The sequence below is a fragment of the Dermacentor silvarum genome, chromosome 6 (genome assembly GCF_013339745.2).
Source record: "Dermacentor silvarum isolate Dsil-2018 chromosome 6, BIME_Dsil_1.4, whole genome shotgun sequence".
Lineage (NCBI taxonomy): Eukaryota > Metazoa > Arthropoda > Arachnida > Ixodida > Ixodidae > Dermacentor > Dermacentor silvarum.
The window spans coordinates 102,023,263-102,037,716 of record NC_051159.1 but is presented as its reverse complement, the minus strand read 5'-3'; positions in this window follow the sequence as shown (position 1 = coordinate 102,037,716).

Genomic DNA, 14,454 nt, shown 5'->3' with positions numbered 1-14,454 from the left:
TACAGCCTACAACACCGCTGTGGTTGCATTTACGTAATGCACACCTGATTTTCTTAAAAATGGGCACGAACTAGCTGAGGTCCCCAGTATACGTATGCTGGTTGTGTTACCATATTAAAACATCGCAAGCTTACACATGTACACCACGATAGTATATCACGATAAGTTTTTTTCACTTCGTATTCCTTTTGATATGTTAATGTAGAAAAAAGGAAAGATACGCCTTGTTGGAGCCGAAGAAACTAAAATCTCAAGTGCGTTACTGACAACTTCTCTACAATTCAATATCATTGAAGTGACGTTAGCGCAACAGAGCGGAAAGGAACTCCAATCGCAAGAGCTAAAGTTCCTATGTAATTACATTGTACGTCGCTTAAGTTATTTGGGACAGGTCACTCGCTGCGAAGGTGCAAAAACAAACAAATAGACAAACAAACAAATAAGCAAACAAAGAACAGTAAATCACTCAAACAAACAAGCAATTACGCAACTACAACGATAACCACCACAACAGAAATTAACAGAGAATATATGTGTAGCGTAGCTACACGTTAGCTTGCATAAATGCCCGGCCTATCAGAAGTTACAGCCGTCATGCACATACCAAGAGAGCAGAAATAGGCTGCACTCTTAAAAAAGCGGAAATTGAATTCAGTGACCATTACAATTATTATGCAAGAAAAATGGGAAGGTGCACCTCTTTAGGGCCAGCTCTCCCAAGAGAGAGCGAGAGAGAGCAGTAGGGAGAAGTGATAAGAGAAGGGCAAAGGTGTTGACCAGAATGATCCAGGGGTCGGTACCTTGTTCTAAGCAAGGGGGATGGAAGGGGGAAAGAGCACCTAAACATGAGCGGAAGGAGAGAACAGGAGTTCAGGTCCCGCTGAACTTTACGGTATGCGCACACGTACACATGCACGAGCGTTCAGGTAATGACAATTGATCAGATAGACTGTTGCTTCTCAAGAAACGCAGCAGCGCTTTCTTGGTTTAAATAGCAGACGTACGCGGCCATGGTCCGACGTCTTGTGTCCTTCTGGAACCTTCTGTCCAAGGACAGGAAGTGTCAGGTGGAGAGAAATGGAGGTGGAGAGGATAGTGAACAGTAAGCCAACGTAGATGCATTATTGTGATACGTCATTTTCGCAAACGAGCTTGACCGCATGCATAGAATCAGCTACAAAAGTCAAAGTGCAATGATTAACAAGCGATCAGACGAAATGAGAGAGTGAATTTATGGTTATGACAAACATTGCTTTGACTCCCATGCTTGTAAATGGCCGAAAAATAACAGTACACGTAGACAGACGACACTGGCGCATCGATCAGCTTCATAAACGAAAGTGTTGCTGACAAGGTTTACTGCAACACTGGAAAGTGAGTTCGTGTCTATATCTATGATGGGGAATCGCAGTAGTTGGAACGATGTACAGACGAAAATGACAACTTATGAACCATGAGATCACGGCAAAATATTTAGTATTGTATGGGATCTTGTTTGATTTTATCTTATCACGACCAGACATGTAGCGTTTTTGAGATGAATCTATTGTAGAATGACGTCATGAGTACGGATGAACAGAGTAAGACCGGCACTGCTATCGAGAAAACAAGCAGCACCGCTGCTTGTTCTGAAGGTGTGGCGTTCAGCCTTCCGGAACTCGTATGTGTAGCCCCATATCCTCCACCCGCCACAGCTGTAGATGTTCTATTCGAGTTGCGAGATGTGTTGTTTGTGAGAACCAACGAGATAGTCTAAGTAAAAAAAAGTAATGGCTAAAGCAACAGCTTCTAGGAATGCTCGTTTCTGGTATAATTGGAGCATTAACTTCCTCATTCCCTTCCTCATCTCTACCTAACTTCATCATCACTACAAAGGAGATCAGCTTACTCCCCTCATGCACAGACAATCGCTTTTTTCCATTGCCTCGCGTAAAAAAAATTTCGGCAGGTGTTACACTCTTCTAACACAAGAAGGCGAAAACCTGCGGCACATTTGGTAATACATCAAGTTATACAACCGTTGCTAGATTTTTCGCAATACATAACGGCGCACAATGGTAAGTACACGTGGGGCACTAAGGCGACCTCCCAAACGCCACATATAAACACTTAAAGTGCAGCAGGTTAGTGCACGCACTAGGCCACACCTTTATTCAGCGACATGGCTGCGACGGGAAATGAGCAATCACGCACGCACTAGGCACACCTTTAGTAAGCCAGAACCGTCGAGCAGCCGTGGCTTCAGCGAAGCGTGCTCGTCTCGCACCCCGGAGGCGCGGGTTCGATTGCCGTCCAGACCGAAATGTACCAACTTTTCTTTTCGAAGCCACGTACTAATTTACGTTCTTTACCGGAACTTCCCAACGAATGTGAATTCAATCGAAGAATTTTTCGCGGCGTCGGCCACTTTTAATCACGGCGCAGTTTCGCCAAGGTCACCGCCAACATAGACACCTAAGGCTTTCGCCTTAAATATCATCGAGGAGACTGGCTGCTGCGAATCTTTCTCGAGATGAGACATACGTGACGGATAGTTAAAAGTCCACTTAAACGATGAAACGAAAACGTTCGCAGCATTTTAGACACCGTTAGACACATATCGTTCAACAGGCTATCATCCGGGTTGTAAAATTCTTGAATATGATTTCAAAGAGTACTGAATTAAGTTGTAGTGCATGTACAGAAAAATTCGGCTATGTCTACATTGATGATACAATCGTGTGCTCGAAAACAAATTAAGATCATGTGATCCGCTTATCTGAAGTCCCATAAACACTGAGTCAAGCTATACAGAAAATGAATATCAAGAGGAGGAGGAATAAACTTTTATTGCGGAACCAGCACTTTAAGATGGCCGGGCCTAAGCCTCCCATCAGGGGACGTCGAGGGCTTGCCTCGCCGTCGCCTCACGGGCGTGCTGGGTCCCCCAGGTTTGGTCGTCGAGGGCGGAGCTCCGCAGAGCCTCACGCAACCTCGAGGAGAGGGTCGTGGTGTTAATTTGTGTGTACTGTGCTGTGCACTCCCACAGCATATGCGGAAGCGTAGCCGGGTGAGTGCCACAGCACCGGCAGTTGGGGGTATTGTAAACTTCAGGGAATATACGGTGGAGGCGGGCGGGTGAAGTGTACGTATTTGTTTGTAGCATCAATATCAAGAAATGTGAGTTCTTCGGCCACAAGGATTTTCCGCGGCAGGGCTTTTGATGGAAGAACTATCTTGCAATTTGTGAAACCAAAGGACCTGCAATTTCACCGATTATTCTTAGGAGTGGCAGCACGTTTTCGAGCATTCATTAAATAATACACTACAAAGGCAAGGTGCCTGACAGATTTAACGCAAAAATACGTTCATTTTATGTTTTTAAGAATATATATGTTCAACCCGTTGAGACCGTTTAATCTGACCATATACAGACATTGCCTGATTAAAAATAGTGAAATCAAATTGTTTGCTAAAAATAAAATTACATAAGTACAGGACATATGGACGAGCCAAAGGAAAAACATGAACTTGTCACAATGACTGGCCTTCGACTCACCACTTTTAGAAGCCGAATCCAAATGGTATGCGAGAACTTTATTTAAGACGAACATATCAAAGACAATCGTGATGATCGATGAACAAAGAATAGGGGAAAGGAGTGGTTATAGAATTAAATAAGAAAGCAGTTAATGAGAATATGGATATATTTTCGTCATGATACCAAGAAAGCGTCAATGAAGTTCTAAAGTCTGTTTTCTTCTGGTCGTGCATTTTCGGTCGCCATTTTTTTAGTAGCGTGGAAGAGTGTAGGATAATCTTTCCTTGGTGCATTTTGTTCGTGAGTATTACACGTGCCATTATTCCGGGTATCGATGTTGCTTGAATTATTGTTATTTGTGTTGCGACACATATCGTAATAGTATTGGTTGGCTACACCGAAATGCCTTTTGATATGCGAGAAATAGCCCCCTCAATTCGTACATGCTAAATATATTTACAATTCGCAAACGTGAAAAGATTGACTCGGTGTTTATTTGTAAGGGCGGATCATAAATACCAGTTATAGCTCTTTTTTCCAACTGGTGTATAAAGTACTTTCTTCTTAATATGCATCGTTGTTACCCAGACAAGGGGACGATAATTAGTATAACTGTATTGCTACGGTGCTGGTGTAGGTACAAGAAGAAGAAGAATACTAGCAGTGCTTGCTCGCCTGCTTCCCCATACCTCCCACTGGCTTGCTTAGTTCTACCGCTGACGTGCTAGATCAAGTGTTGCCGGGCAAACACCCCCATTGCATTTAGTGGATGCGTTGGGCTTCCATTCCACATCCTGGCACTCCATAGTCGGACGCTCCCACCCGCTCCTGCGATGAACGATCCCGAACCGTTCCCAGGCTGCTGCTCCAGTACCCACGACCATCGTCTGCCGTGGCGTTATCTGGCAGCGCGATCCTGCTGTATTTAACGGAACAGACGACCTCGAAGTCGAGGACTGGCTTGCCGAATACGACCGTGTAAACGCCTAGAATATGTGGGACGAGCGCGCAAAGCTCATTAATGTAATCTTTTACTAGAGTGACGTGGCGAACCTATGGTTCCAAAATTATGAATCTAGGCTGTCTTGTTACTCTTGACAAAGCTCAAGAATGCCATCATCAACATCGACAACTTCATTTGCATCTTCTTTAAGGTCAGCTTTGAGACCTCTATCTCTCAAAAAAAAAAAGCACAAGATCCTCTGAGTCGTCAATGCTATATGAGCCGCTCCGATTGAGCTTGATTGAGCTAAACAAGCATTCAAGACCACCTTTGCTCAATCGACTAAGCATCAAAAACTTGAAACCTTGCTTGGTAATGTAGCACTCTCTTAAAGATAAAGCAGCAACGGTTGACAAAACAGCGCCAGTCTGCAGAGGTTTCCAGGCGTCTTTGCCAGTGTTGTCGACTATCACGAGCTCTGTGAATAAAGCAATGAAGTGTTGCAGAAACTCCTAGGCATCGTCTGTTTTTTGGGGACAAAGTTCACTTCCTGCTGTTTTTCTTGTTCGAGACGTCATTATCGTGAACCAAAAGAGTACTTGGTCAATAAAAATTTGGTTGTCGGAGCTCAGTTCTACAGCAGAGCTTTGCCAACCAGGTACCACAAGGCTGCCGCTGTGCTATGGTGCATAAGTGAATGTGACGAGGCGACATTCATCTTTTCATAATGATTTGGGTCCAGTTAACGGGTCTTAATGTGGCATTAACTTCAGTTTGTGCTTCTCTTCTATAGCCCAAGCCTGTCATACATGTTCAAGAGAGACCTGCGAGAACAAGAACGATAGACAGAGTCCCATTTGTTTGATTATCAAGGTATCTCTAAACATCAAACTTTAGAGCACTGAAAACATCCAGAGAGTAGTTGGAAGCCTTGACAATCCGTCGCAATGTAGTGCTTCAGATCTACCATGCGCTTTGCAGACTGACCTTGTTGGTGGGTAGTTTATGCCTGTCAAATGCCACTTTGTCCTGGGTGATTTCCTGGCCCCTGACAAGATGACCTCTCAAAAGTTTGAGTAGGTGAGGTGAATCCGCTAAATATGTGGTTGATCCCTCTTATATAGGAATCGGTATAGAACACGAAAGTGAAACGTGTCTTCACAGAAGTAGTGTAATGTTTATTGCACATTGATATATAATGTCTATTGGTGTTTTGTGGCTAAAGCGCCCTTAGGCGTTGATGCACCCACGCTGACGCCTGGTGGCACGTCTCCTCCATCACGACTACCAACGTCGATGACCATGAGCAACCGTCGTGCATATGGAAGCTGCACTACGCTGCACACGCTAGCACAACGCAAAAGACGAAGCACGTAACTGACACACTAATACAACGCGCAAGACAAAGCACGTAACTGAATCGTCACCGAGTCAAATCAGCGCGTACAGCGCGTCGTAATTGCAGCCTCCGCGATCAACTTCAGAAACATTTTCAGAGCTAATTGCGGAGGCCACGCTCCGCTGTGCTGAGTACGGTGAACGCCACCTAGTAGTGCTTCTGCGAGAACGCGTTGGTAGTGCTTCTTGATGCCAGCGTCCCTTCGAATGCTGGCATCGAGGCGTCGTAGTGCTGAGACCACCGAAGCGTTCACTGTCGGTGCGCGTTAGTGTCATAATGCAGTACTTCTCTTTTCTGCTCGTAGGCGGCGGCACCGCCCCGAGCAAGAGCGCGGGTACACGGAGGAGTGTTAGATATATAAGGCGCGTCTGTGTAGCTCTCTGCAAGTGCGTTTGTGGCGCAATGGGTTAAACGCTCGGCGATCTATCGTCGCGGACCGAGAGGGCGTGGGTTCGATTTCCAAATTTTGCATGTTTGTGGAACTTTTTCTTCTGGTTTCTTTCTTTGTATTATGTTCTATGACGTATTTCCGTGACGGAAAACGTATTTCCGTGACGTATTTCCGTGACGGAAATACGTCAGTGAAGTCTTGGTGGACCCCGGCATAAAACACTTTCGTGTTAAAAATGCAGCCGTCGGTTAGTGCCACAGGGGTGAGGACATGACTTGTGGGGCTTGCCACATGTTGAAGCATGAATGCCACAAAGCCTCCAAACTGCTGTGTTACCTAGACCCATATCAGTGACGACTGCATTAACTGTGATCCATGTAGCTTCTGCTCTCTTGATGACTTCAAAAATGCAGTATTTTACTTGTTGAGCATCAAAAGAAGAAGCTGTTAAAAAATTGCAAGAAAGGTAAATAGGGCCCCAAATATAAGTGACATTCGCAAACCACAAAACGCAACAAAGGGTTATACCGAAATGCAAGCTTATAAGTAATTTTTTGGTTTAACTTTTATTTCCTAGTAGTAGTGTTGACATTTTCTAACTTTCCTGCCACTTAGGCTAAAAATTAGCTTTAAACTAATGCACTAAGCGCAAGCACCCAATAAAAAATGCCGTATCAAACAAATGACACCCTTAAAAGGGAAGTGGTAAGCAACAGCCTGCTTCCATCGAGTCGTCAGTTCAGCCAGTATGAACACCAGAGCCTGAGTTCCCTACTCTTCCTTATTGGACGAATTCGATGGCCTAATTGTGGAGTGTCCTGAAATGCCAAGCAGTCATTTCGAGAGATCACTACACTGTGAGTACTTTCATGGCAAATGCACTATGCAAGGTAGTGGAAGGGTAGGTTAGGGTAGTTCCTAGCCCGGCAGAAAGTGTTGCAATGGCTGGACGACAATGGAGCTGTATTTGAATGACTAAATACGAATCGAATAATGTCACAAGCGAATCAGAATAGTTTTCGAGAACTTTTGAAATAATGAACAGCCGTTATCACAAATAATATAAAACTGTGTTCACATCCCAGAATTCCTCAAGTTAGCAAGTTTGAGTATTGCATCATGTTATGATGCATTATTTATCAAAAGCACAAATGAAGCATTAGGAACAGATAAGTAGTTTATTCGCAGGCACATGACTCTTCAAAAAGCGCGAATGATTGCCGTATAGCCGGTAAAGTATGGCTACCTAAGCGACGTCGCCTTCTCTACTACACAAGTTCCCATGTTTTATGTCTATACTAGGCCCACAGGGGTACAAATTTACCTTAGTTTGCTCAAATGTTATGTTTAATTGGGTGCAGCTGACTTGCAGAAATATTCGAAAAGTATTTGAAAGATATTCGAATTTACCAATTGTGACTACTATTCGATTCGGTAACCGAATCAAATAGGAGACTGTTTGATTTGTTATTCGAAAGTTTCAAACATTTTGCACACCTTTACCCTGAATAAAACTGATTGTGATTTACGAAGGCTATTTGTGTTTACTTTGGCCCATATTAAACCTATACTTTCTGTTTTAGGTGCCTAGAATGAGCTTTAGTGACAAAAATTCTGTAGCAAACCATGAAAACAGATAAACAGGCTGTCAAATTAATAATTTCAAAGTATAACATGGATCCTTGTTGTCAGAGCACACTTTATTCTGCTAGGACATAACGCTACCAATAGACAGTTTCACTTGCCCATAATGCTTCCAGTTAATGCATCATGTTCCAGGCCTGAATTCAGCTTCATTTCATCCATTAGCAAGCAGGCATGGCTCTTTTCTGGTTGCCATGAGTAAGACCTTTGTTTCAGCGCCGCAAGCACCTCATTCCAGATTCCTTCAAAAATGTACATGTTGCATCAACACTAAGCGGTACCACAATACTATTTTAATGTTTTCTATCAAGTTTCCTTGGTCTGAATTTGATGTGTTCTGTTTGCTGTTGGAGCGTTCTTTTTTGCTGGTAGAGGCACAGCATTCTCTTTCACGAAGTCGTAGCCTTTGCTGTCACAAGCAACTTTCAGTTGTAGAGCTTTCTGGACCATCTCTGGTGACCATGAGCTGCCTCACATCGTGCCCTTCTCCAGCACACGAACTTGGTCAGAAGAAGGAACTTTTGACACCGATTCAGCCAGTCGGTCTCTGTCGCTTTCTGCTTTGTGCCGTTGGTTGTACTTTAGCATGAGGCCTCACTCGAGCTCCACCTCGGTGTGTGATTTTGAAGTCAATTTGTGCACTGTGGACATACAAATGAATAAGCTCAGTGCTAGCACCAACACTGATCTTATGACAGAGAACAGGTCTCCAATTCAGTAACTTGCCTCGCGGTGTAGAAAGCAAGTCTGTCTCAGGAACATCGGTGTTCGAAGGCTTTCTTTCCATCGCCCCTGCAAGGAAATAAGAGATTGCGAACACTTAAAAGTCTTCCTTAGTGATATGTCTGGCATCACACAAGCATCAGATTTACACAGTTGCAGAACAGGATGTGCGCAGGCCGCTCATAATAAGTACAGTGCAACAAATTATTTCTTCCTCGCTATCCTAAAATATAATCTGTACATGTGCTGCAGTGTGTCTATAGAAAATGCATTCGTTCACGTGAAGGTGCCAAAGCAGAGTGAAAGGTTGTACAGACCCTCCTATTTTGGTACATGCAATGTGGAGCAGTCTGCACGCCAATGAAGAACATTTCGAGGAAACAGAGATAGGAAGTGTCATTTGCACTGTAGAAACGCTAGACAGCGCAATTATCATTCAGGACACGATTCAACACTAGCAAACGTTTGTCTCCACTTATGAAGACTGCAGCGTAGGCTTCACAGAATGATAACACCTCCGCGTAGCCTTCTAGGTGTTTAAATAAAGCATTGTCACACCTGAAGAGGCCGAAGCAGCCTGGGACATGGCAGGTGCATCTTGTGGTACTGAGTAGTCTGCATGATAAAAAAACATACATCGGTAAAACTCCGAGATTAAGTAGTGCTTGGACTAGGAAAAGCTTCGTCAGTAGTACTCGCATTGTCTGGTCATTTATTATTCGGTATGAAACTTAGCACTTGCAAACATTTGTGTTCACACATGAGGACTGGGGTGTAGGAGCTACAAAGCGATAAGACCACGAGTATTATCTCACCCGCAGCAGCCTGGAGTGTGGCAGGTGCATCTTGTAGAATGGAGTAGTCGGCAAAAAAAACATACGTATGTAAATATGAGAGAACAAGTATCACTTCGACTAGGAGAAGCTACGTCGCTGCTACTCGCAATGTCTGGCGCACTTATTAATTAGTAGGAAATTTAGCACTAGCAAACATTTGTCATCACTCATGAAGACTGGAGCGTAGGCTCACAAAGCCCACACCCGCAGCAGCCTTGGGTTGAGCAGGTGCATCTGCTCATCTGCAAAAAAAAAAACAACAACTTACATGACCAAAACTGAGAGAACAAGTGTCGATTGCACAAGGAAAAGCTACGTCAGTGGTACACACAATTGGTGGTGCAGTTATTATTCAGTACGCAATTTAGTACTGGCAAACATTTGTGTTCACTCATGAGGACTGGAGCGCAAGCTTCAGAAAATAAGAGCTGCGTCTGGCCTGCTAGGTGTCGAACAAGAGCATTATCCCACCTAAAGGCGCCGAGGCAGCCTTGAAGATGCCAGGTGTGTGAGGGGTCTCTTGCGCCATTTCCATTGTTGAGTCGTCTGTGCAATAAAGAAGCATACATCAGGAAAAGAGAGCACAGCACAACATTCTCAGCACAGCTAGTTGCTGGTGCTGAGAATGTCTGGTTCGGTTCTGCAGCCTCACGTGATCTTGATGTGGCGACATGATGAGGTGCTTCTCCCCGTGCGACTTGTAAGGGTGAGTCTACAGGCACAGCAATTGGAAACTTGTTAGGCAATATTCACTCAAGGTATGGCAGCTCATTTTTAACAAGGATACCACTAGCATGTCCTGCTGTTTACTTACGAGAAAATATCCTAGGGACAGCGTTTGACTTTAATCGCTTTTTCCCATTCGGGCCTTCGTCGAGAAACTTATCAAGCGTGAAGTGATCCTGCATGCAAGCCAACAATCATTTTGAAGGACCACACATCATACTTGGCACAAAGTGTAAATTACTACAACCGGCACCATTAAACAATAATCTTAGTACTATAAATCTTGCTTTCACTTAGTCTTCGCTCACCACCTCCATCGGTTTTGGCGTGCGTAACGCACACAACAAAGCAGCACGCTAAATAGACTTGAATTTTCTATTTTCGAGAATTTAATACGGCACGCTGCGAGCCACCGTGCAATAGAGCCAAGGTTTTCGAGAGGAATGTTATACACCTGTGGTACTGAGGGCTCATTAGCAGGTGCACCTTAATAGGAGTACCATTTACACAGAATAATCCTGCCTCAGGTTTGAAGTTAGAGGGGCAAATTCACTGAGTAACTCAAGTATACTGAAGACTCACGAATAGATGAAATGGCCAGTGCTCTATTTTCACGTATATTTCGCATGCTTTCATATAATTGAAGACGTTGATGTCATCGGTGCGTAGGCTGAGGTGCTACTCGCACAAACAAAAGGAAGCGTATGGAACAGTGCTGCTGAAAACATTAGGACAGAAAAAAACAAGAGATAAGGTACACACGGGCCTATAGGACCTCATGCTATCACTCTATCAGCAACACTCGTCAGATTATTCGCCGTGACACGCAATATGCCTGTCAAAACAACACAAATGTTTACCAGTATCTTGTTTTGTCGTTATACGTTTGTAACAAATGCTTTGACAAACATTTTAAATGGAAACCACGTGATCGGTTTAACCATATCGGCAGTTCTACGCGTCGATTACAGAACACAAATAAGTTAATAAAGAAATAAGTTACGATGTAAAATTTTACTATTGTGGATCGCAACTGGAACATGTGTCAAGTCATTCTTTTCTAGGAGTTACATTTCATAAAAACTTAAGCTGGACAGAGCACATAAATAAGGTACGCACTAAAGTTGCACGGTCAGTTGGTTTGTTACAACGAATCCAGTACTATGTGCCTGTCAGGCTTATCAGACAACTTTACTTTTCGCTGGTACATTCCCATCTTAGCTATGGCTTATTAGTATGGGGAAACGGCAATAAAACCGATATAGAAAAACTAGCGGTATTGCAACGGTGAGCTGTGCGTTTGATTAATTCTTCAAATCAATACATAGGATTTTCTAAACTAATGATGCGCTACAATATTCTTCATATTAGAAACTCTTGCCATGCAAAGATATGCATTCGGTTGTTTAAAGATATCTCCAGCAACGTTGAGCCATTTTAAAAACTGTGCCTCAGTAGAAACACAGGATACAGCTTACGTCACACCTCAATAGTAGCAAAGAAACCCAGGACAAACTAGGGCACGCAAACTATCAAATATGAAACCATGCGTTTATGTAATACGTGCCCATTGTTGATGTCGCTAGAGATTGTAGAACTTATCACCAATTTAAACACTTCATAGTGAACATGTTTCTTTCTTCTGATCTAAATGTGCTGCATAAATGTTAATAAACAGTGAATGTTCAGTGTTAAGTGTGCTTGGTTGTTGAATTAGTGATGTAATAATTAAATTTTTAAATGGTACTTTTTTGTTAGTGATGAAATAACTCGTTTGTATGTTATTTCACAGGCAACTTGTGTTCTGCAGTGTGCTTAAAAGATTGTTTTGTATGTAGTTATGAAATGTCTGTTTTACAAATTGCTTTTGTAACTTGCAAATTCCGCTATATCTGCGGCCCCAGCGAGGTAAGGCCAGGTCAGGAGGTTTAAGCCCTCCTTTTGCCTTACCTCGCAGGCAAACTTTGCACCTGTTAATTCCGAATAAAAGTTTCACTTTATATTTCTATTAAAAGATATAAACCGTTGTTCTGAAAAAAAAAATTAGTGAAGCATTCCGATAGGATGTGCAAAAGAAAAACTTACCTCGCATATCCTTGACCCTCTTGGCGCGACTTTCTGACGTTGCATTCGAAGCAAACACTGCAGTCGGCGCCCAATAACCTATCTCCCACATGGTATCGAATAAAATGCCTTTCCGCTTTCTGAGCGATTGGTGCAGTTGAAAGCAGAGCACCCGGTCATTGCATCACTCCGATGGAACTGCGATGGAACATCTGTGAGATCTGCTGCGCACGTTGTGTTGTTGTTACGCAGCTGGTACGCACGTGAACAGCAAACGGCAAGATAGGCCGGATCAGCGATGCCCGGATGCGCTTAGTACTTCGCTGACGTTAACTGGTGTCAATCCAGTTTGCTGCAGTGGCAGCGCCGGGAAATACAAAAAAAGTGGCCCGAGCGCCAGCTTCTCGTTGCACGGTTGCTTGGAACCCACGTGATGGCGTTCTGCCAGTGGAGGCACGAGTGGCGTTTATTAATCAGACGCGCAACTATGCTACCTTTGGCAGCATATACAGTAACTCAAGGCTGCCGAGGAGGCGAGCGCCATCTGGATGGTGTCTTCACAAGGTAGAAACCGCAGCACGCCACTGTATGGATTGTTGAAATGCTGGAAAAGGGGTTTGTGTTCGAGTTCCGCCATAAGAGAATGATTTTTTTCTCGTATATTCAAGTTACAATCCGACGCTATCACGCCTGTAGGTTGTGGTTAGGTTGTACTTGACGATTTTTCTGACGAATAATACTTTGAGAAATTCAATTTTGTTCACTAATGCCTTGCGCCACATGGAGGGTCTGAGGGGTATGGGTGGTTCGGGATGATTATTTCAGCCAATGACGCCGGCGCGCCAACGCCCACGCCGACACCGAAACCGATGCCGGATTTTCTGCAACACGGGGCCGGGCTCTTAACGCTTTCGCGTTATTAAGGATTTATAGGCTAACAGCCTTACACGTAGTGGAACTCCGTGTACCATAGTTTTGTCAAAGCCCCAGCAGCAGGTAAGAGCTTTTCAGTTATGTTGTATATGTAATAGTACCAGGACGGTCCACTAGAAAATGTAACACCTAAGGAGATGAGTTCATTAACTACTTTTATTGGTTTGAAATCATAAAGTATTGGCCTGTTATCATCAAATGGTTCGCTTTTTTATCAAAATACATCTTAATATATTTTTCTTGTGTCACTTCTGCAGTTCCATTACGGCTTTGTTCACTAAAGTTACTAGGTGGGCTTAAACTGGGTCAGGAAAATAATGTATCGTCAGCGTAAATGATCACATTATCGTCCAGTGTATTGAGTACGGTGGCAATTATGTATATGTTTAGAAAATGGCCCATGAATACTCCAGTAAGGAGCCCCTGATATGACAGATCAGGTGGAAGAAGGAGCACTATTTATTTCGACATATCGTTTACGTTAACTTAAGTAATATCGCAGTGGTAATAGCGTGTGCCCACGGAAACCATAAGCCTCTACTTTTGGAATAACATTTCGTCTGGAAGAGAGTTGGAAGATTTTGTGAATTGATCGAATGAGCACACTCAGAACAATATATTTGTTTTCCGCCAACTAGAAAATGAATCCTTGTTGTTCTTGTAGTGCTAGCTTGCTCGAAAGTGAGGCGACGAACTTATACTGGGCATTCGCTAAAATGAGTTGTTTAAGGGCAAACGCCAAAAATCTGTACAGTATTATGTTATCGAAACCATTCCCAAAATCTGGGAGATTAGTTTATTCCCAAAAGCTGGGAATCCCTTCCGAAAAGCTTCAGTTCATTATTTCTGAAGTTTGTTTCCATTTGTTTTGAACTCATGCAGTGTATAATATTCATGGTAGCAATGAAATTTCTGAACAGGCATTTTTTTGTCTGTTTTTGTGATGCTGCTAAATAATGATCCATGGTTTCCTGTTTTTCTGTTTCAGGTTTGTTACGGACAGGAAACATTTGCTCCATAGATCTTTGAACCTATTCAACAAGCAGCTGTAGGCATTTTCGGGATGAGTATTCGCATAAATTCAGTGCGAGTTTGCCCCCCAAATCATTATGCGAAACCGTGCTAAGGTTTGTGGTGTTATATTGTGCACCAAGGGTTTGTCGCATTTCTTGTATTTCATATTCAGGCATGATATTTCTATGAACATGAATGTGACAAGATGGTCGCTAATTGCGGAGAGACAGTGCCAGAAAAAGAGGCTGCAGCTTCTAAGAT